The 6000-nt window shown below is 47.2% G+C and overlaps 1 protein-coding gene across 1 annotated transcript in view; it reads right to left on the reverse strand.

Moving 5' to 3' along the window:
* The window catches only part of UNC5C (unc-5 netrin receptor C), a 372372-nt gene that overhangs the window by 66171 nt on the left and 300201 nt on the right, over nucleotides 1-6000 (reverse strand). The gene's annotated exons all lie outside the window — the stretch shown is intronic.

Genomic DNA, 6000 nt, shown 5'->3' on the forward strand with positions numbered 1-6000 from the left:
TCCAAACTGAGCCCAGCAAAACCAGGCCTGGTTTGTACACTTCCCCTTGTACATTGCTTTCATCATATCTGTGATCCAGTGAAGGGCAGTGCTTGTGCTGATGTATGAGCCAGCAGTGGAGTGCTTTGCTTGCTTAGTCTCCACACAGAACACTCACCAGAGTCATTAGGCAGGACGAGGGTAGGGCTGATTGCAGCGTTTCAGATTATAGCAATGCCCTGTGAGAGGCAGTGCACAACTTTAGGAAGTGTTGTTCCTTGCACTGAATTATTTACCACAGTTCTTATGCTTCAGGTGGGAAATAATGCAACTTTTGGAGGCAGCAGTGCAACTGGCGTGGGTGGTAAGCAGCCCATTCTTCTTACAGCCACAGCACACTTTGTTCCAGAAGATTATATTAAGGCTCCTACAGATATTATGAAATTCTCATCATGGGACCTGCTAGGCAATATTGTGGATTTGGAAACTTAGAAGAGCAATGACCACCCTAAATTTTCACCAGTGTTGCTTTTCTTTCTTCAATGCAGCCTGCTGGCTCTTTAGAATCATAGAATCATAGAATTGTCAGGGTTGGAAGGGACCTCAAGGATCATCTAGTTCCAACCCCCCTGCCATGGGCAGGGACACCTCACATTAGAGAGGCTGGCTCTATAGTTTAATGCCTTTCCTGGCCCTATAGTTTAATGCCTTGAATGTTACTAGAAAAACGCTAACTAGAATTTATTGCTCTCTTCAAGTAACTGAAGTTTGTAGCCAGGGGGTTGGTCTCTTCTCCCAAGAAACCAGTGACAAAACAAGAGGACACAGTCTCAAGCTGTGCCAGAGGAGGTTCAGGCTGGATGTTAGGAAGAAATTCTTCATAGAAATAGAGATTGGCCTTTGGAATGTGCTGCCCAGAGAGGTGGTGAAGTCACAGTCCCTGGAAGTGTTTAAAACCAGCCTGGATGAGGCACTTAGTGCCATGGTTTAGTTGATTAGATGGTGTTGGGTGGCAGGCTGTACTCAATGATCTTCAAGGTCTTTTCCAGCCTGGTTAATCCTGTGTGATTCTGTGTGGTTGGATAAGAAGTGTATGTGTGCACCAGCAAGATCATCAGTCTGAATAAATGTAGCAGCAAAGTTGCACAAGAAATGCCACAGTTAGTGGTAAGCACAAACTACAGCTCTGGGTGCAAAATGCTGTAATTACAAGGGATGGAGAAAGCTGCACAGATTTTATCCCACAGAAATCGATAGCGGTGCGGACTGCTGCGCTTTGCTGGAGCAGGGGCAGTCTGCTGAAAGAGCTTATTGATCTACCCAGGTGATGCTACTGTACTGAATAATAGACTGGAAGGGCTTGTAAATTATATTCATTCGATCTAACATTTTCTGGGATGTCTTTTATGTACACTTATATAGATATATATATATTTTTTCAAGTGAGTTTTTGTCACAGCAACAGCCTAGGGACTGACTAAGAGGGTCTGTCTACTAATTCTTTGACCTCATTTATAGAGAATCACAGAAACATTAAGGTCAGAAAAGTCCCTCAGGATCACCAAGTCCAACCCAGAACCCTACTCTACAAGGGTCACCCTTAAACCATATCCCCAAGCACCACATCCAAACCACCTTGAAACACAGCCAGGCTTGGGGACTCCACCACCTCCCTGGGCAGCACATTCCAATGCCTGACCACTCTTGATGGGAAAAAATTCTTCCTACTGTCCAGTCTAAACCTACCCAGTCACAGCTTGAGGCCATTCCCTCTTGTTCTATCACTAATTACCTGGGAGAAGAGACCAGCACAATGTCCTTTCAGGTAGTTGTAGACAGCAATGAGGTCTCCCCTCAGCCTCCTCTGTTTCACACTAACCATCCCCAGCTCCTTCAGTTGTTGCTCATCAGATTTATTCTCCAGGTCCTTCCCCAGCTTCCTTGCCCTCCTCTGCCCTGGCTCCAACACCTCCACATCTTTCTTGTACTGAGGTGCCCAAAACTGGACACAATACTTGAGATGTGGCCTCCCCAGAGCTGAGTCCCAGGGCACAATCCCCTCCCTGCTGCTGCTGGACACAGCATTTCTGATCCCAGCCAGGATACCATTGGCTTTCTTGTCCACCTGGGCACACTGGTGGCTCCTATTCAGCTGCTTGTCTATTAGCACCCCCAGGTCCCTTTTTGCCAGCAGCTTTGCAGCCACACTGCCCCAGGCCTGGAGCATTGCTTGGGGTTGCTGTGACCCAATTGGAGGACCTGGCACTTGGCCCTGTGGAAGCTCCTCCTGTTAGCGTTGGCCATGGATCCAATCTATCCAAGTCCTTCTGTAGAGCCTCCCTTCCCTCATGAAGATCAACATTGTCCCCTATCTTGGTGTCATCTGTGAATTTACTGCTGACACATTCTGTCTTCATCAAGGTCGTCAATAAAAATGCTAAACAGAAGTGGTCTGAACACCTTGGAGCAGGATTTGCCTATGGTGCACTGTGATGGGTTATGCCCACTCTGGAAGCAGAGGGGGGAGGACTTGTGAGAGCCTTGCTCTCCCTGGAGGGGGTTTTCCCCCCTGCGAAACTGAGTTAGTCTGTTCCACTCCCCCTCCCTGTCCAGCAAGCCTATAAAAAGGAATAGACTGCAGCCATTTGCTCTCTTTTGCTTCTGCCTCGTGGGGATGAGAAAGAGTTTCTCCTGGCTTCCTGGTTCCACATGGTCAGGTCTGGTCCTCCTCCTCCCTGCTACATCCACACTTCTTCAAAGGACTATTGGTTTTTATATATATATTTTTCCTGCCATCCATCCTTGTTCCTTACCCTTGTGAACCCTTCCTGTTATTATATATATATATATATATATATATATATATATATATATATTAAAGAAAATTTTACCTCTCTACTTCCAAGCCAACTCCAAATTATTTCTTGGTAGATTTGATCCTTCCCTTTTTTCCTTACCCCCCTTTCTTTCTTTTTTTCCCCCCCTTCCCTTATCTCTCCCTGTTCTTTCCCCTTCCCTTTTTTTCTCTCAATAGGGAAATAGGAGGAGGGAGCGGGAGAGGAATTTTCAGTATTGGCCCCATCTGAGCTCTTAAATCCCAGTTAAGGCTCAAACCACCACAAGCAGCTGGCCAACACATCTCTTGGGGGGGCTATGGCCACAGAGGAAAGGTGGCAGTGGCTCCCTGCATGCTGCCTGTGCCATGTGAGACTCACTGGCATGATGTGGCAGTTTGGGCTGGATGCCTCCTGCTGCTGCCACATGGAGTGCACCTCTGGTGCCCCGGGTGTCCAGCCCAGTAGGTGGGCATGGGAAGCTATGTATTTCTTCCCCATAATGTCCAGCTCCCTATAAATCCATCTGCAAGGTCTCACACTTCCTCTTTTTGCCTTGCTGCTCCCGTGGGAGATGCTCCCTATCTGGTAATGGAAGGGGAGTTATCTCAAGGCCTCTTGGGTCTGGCTAGGCCTAATGCCAGGAGGAGAAGGGGGAAAGGCAGTCTCAGATCTGCCCAGCTCAGATTAGCCTAACAGTGGAGGGGGGGAAGAAAGAGCCCTGGGGGGTTTGGGTGTACCCTCAGGTAGGGAGAAGAGAAATGCTGGGATGCTTCTGGGTGTGCTGTAAGGGACTCTGTGTGCTTTGGGTTCCTTTTTGTCACTGTGCTTGTAGCTTCTGTAAAACACTCACTGCTTTCCCATTTAAACTTTCCAACACTTCTGCAATTCGTTTGTTTGAATTCATTTGCTTGCCCTGGTGGGAGGCAAGGGAGGATCAGCCTTCCAACCCAGGACACATGAACATGTTGGAAAAGTCCCCTGTGGACCCACATGTCCCCATGCTAGGAGAGATGCCACAACCAGGCCAGCCCTCACTAGCCTCAAACAACATGGGGAAAGGTATGGTGTTTTAGGAATGAAAGAAGTCCTGTGTTTCTTCCTAGCTCAGCAGGCAGATGTGTTATGAATCCAGATTCACACTGGCAAAAATGTAAGTGTTGGGGTTGATTTTGCATAAACTGAGAAGGAGGTATAAAGAAAAATAGTGAGAGGGTGGGGGAGAGAGAGCGAGCAGCAGGCACACTGCCACCAAGAGCAGCAAATCAATCTCCTCAGCAGTGATGAATCAGGGAGCAGGACTGTAACTTTTACAGGTATGTGAAACCTTGCAAGTATAAAGATGCCATTAAAACACTGCCATTAAATCCCAGCACTGAAGGATTATCACAGCCCCTGGAGCCAAGCAGGTCAATATGTGACTGTGTATTTTTCATTACCATTTTTTATATGCATACACATGAAGCAGAATATGCTTCACAACAGCCTCCCCCTCTCTCCTGCTCTTAAAGACCTCTGCTTTATACTCCGCTTCACTTTCACAAATAAAATGCAATAGAGCACCAATGGATAAATGAGATCCCTAAAGGCCTTTTATTCTGCCATGCCATTATATCTACTCTTCCACCAGATCTCTGCTTAAATGGCTCTCGTTATGCACACACACAAAGATGACATCCACTTGTTTAAATACAATCAGGTAGCAAAGAGCTCTTCTGTATGTGGAAACGTCTCGTTTCCTCCTAATTTACCATAAAGACTTATTCACACTGCTGCAGTGAGGGGTACAGAAATACAGAATTAACCAGGTTGGAAAGGACCTTGGAGATCATCAAGTCCAGCCTATCATCCAACACCATCTGATCAACTAAGCCATGGCACTAAGTACCTCATCCAGTCTGGTTTTAAACACCTCCAGTGATGGTGACTCCATTCCAATGGCCAATCTCTCTGGGAAGAATCTCTTCCTAACATCCAGCCCAAACCTCCCCTGGTGTGGCTCAAGACTGTGTCCTCTCCTTTGGTCACTGTTGCCTGGGAGAACAGACCAGCCCCCACCTGGCTACAAACTCCCTTCAGGTAGTTGTAGAGAGCAATAAGGTCTCCCCTGAGCCTCCTCTTCTCCAGGCTAAGCAACCCCAGCTCCCTCAGCCTCTCCTCACAGGGCTGTGCTCCAGACCCCTCCCCAGCTTTGTTGCTCTTCTCTGGACACCTTCCAGCAACTCAACATCTTTCTTGAATTGAAGGACCCAGAATGGGACACAGGACTCAAGGTGTGGCCTAATCAGTGCTGAGTCCAGGGCACAATGACTTCCCTGCTCCTGCTGGCCACACTGTTCCTGATGCAGGCCAGGATGCCATTGGCTTTCTTGGCTACCTGGGCATGCTGCTGGCTCATGTTCATCTGGCTGTCACCAGTACCCCCCAGGGTCCCTGTCTGTTTGGCTGCTCTCCAGCCACTCTGACCCCAGCCTGTAGCATTGCATGGGTACATTAACTTCTCCACCCTAAAAGTCACCAAAGTATTGTTATACAGTAAGATGTGGGTGGATTGTTATTTATTTTTTTCCCACCCCTGTCTTTCAGAAAGAGGAAGAGAGGAGCTCTGAATCTCTCTTGCCTTTCTGTCTTGCCCATAAAAACACAAATATTTTGAGGAATTGCAGCTTTGCAGGCTATTGACGTTGACTAATAGTTTTTAAGATGATTGAAGTCTTTGTGTGGGCTGCAGATCTGGGAAATCTCACAGCAAATGGCCAAGCTCAGAACTGCTGCCTGCACAGCAGCCACCTATATGGCATTTATTCAGGAAGCAGAGCTGGTTATTAGCTAATAGTGGCACTTTTCTGTCATGGTGATGGTTTCAGTTGAGAGGAACCTGCCTCAGAGGGTAAAAGCTCCTGGCTCCTTTTTCATGAGAAAAATCACAGGATTTTATGATCTGAGCACCTAGATACCAGAGAATTACAGCCACAAACGCTTTGGGCAACAGAGATCTGAGGCTCAACAGAGAAATACTGCAGAGTGTCAGAATGAAGGAACAGGGAGAGGTGTACGTGAGGATTTTGGCTCAGGTTGCTGTTGTGCTCAGGAAATGTGAAAGGAAGTTTCAATGCACCAGTGTGGTAGTTTTAGGCTATGGCTTTAAGTTTTTTCACAGATCTTGAACAGAAAAGTAGTAAAATGT

The sequence above is a fragment of the Melanerpes formicivorus genome, unplaced genomic scaffold (assembly GCF_026170545.1).
Source record: "Melanerpes formicivorus ecotype bairdi unplaced genomic scaffold, bMelFor1.0.p_v2 SCAF_4, whole genome shotgun sequence".
Lineage (NCBI taxonomy): Eukaryota > Metazoa > Chordata > Aves > Piciformes > Picidae > Melanerpes > Melanerpes formicivorus.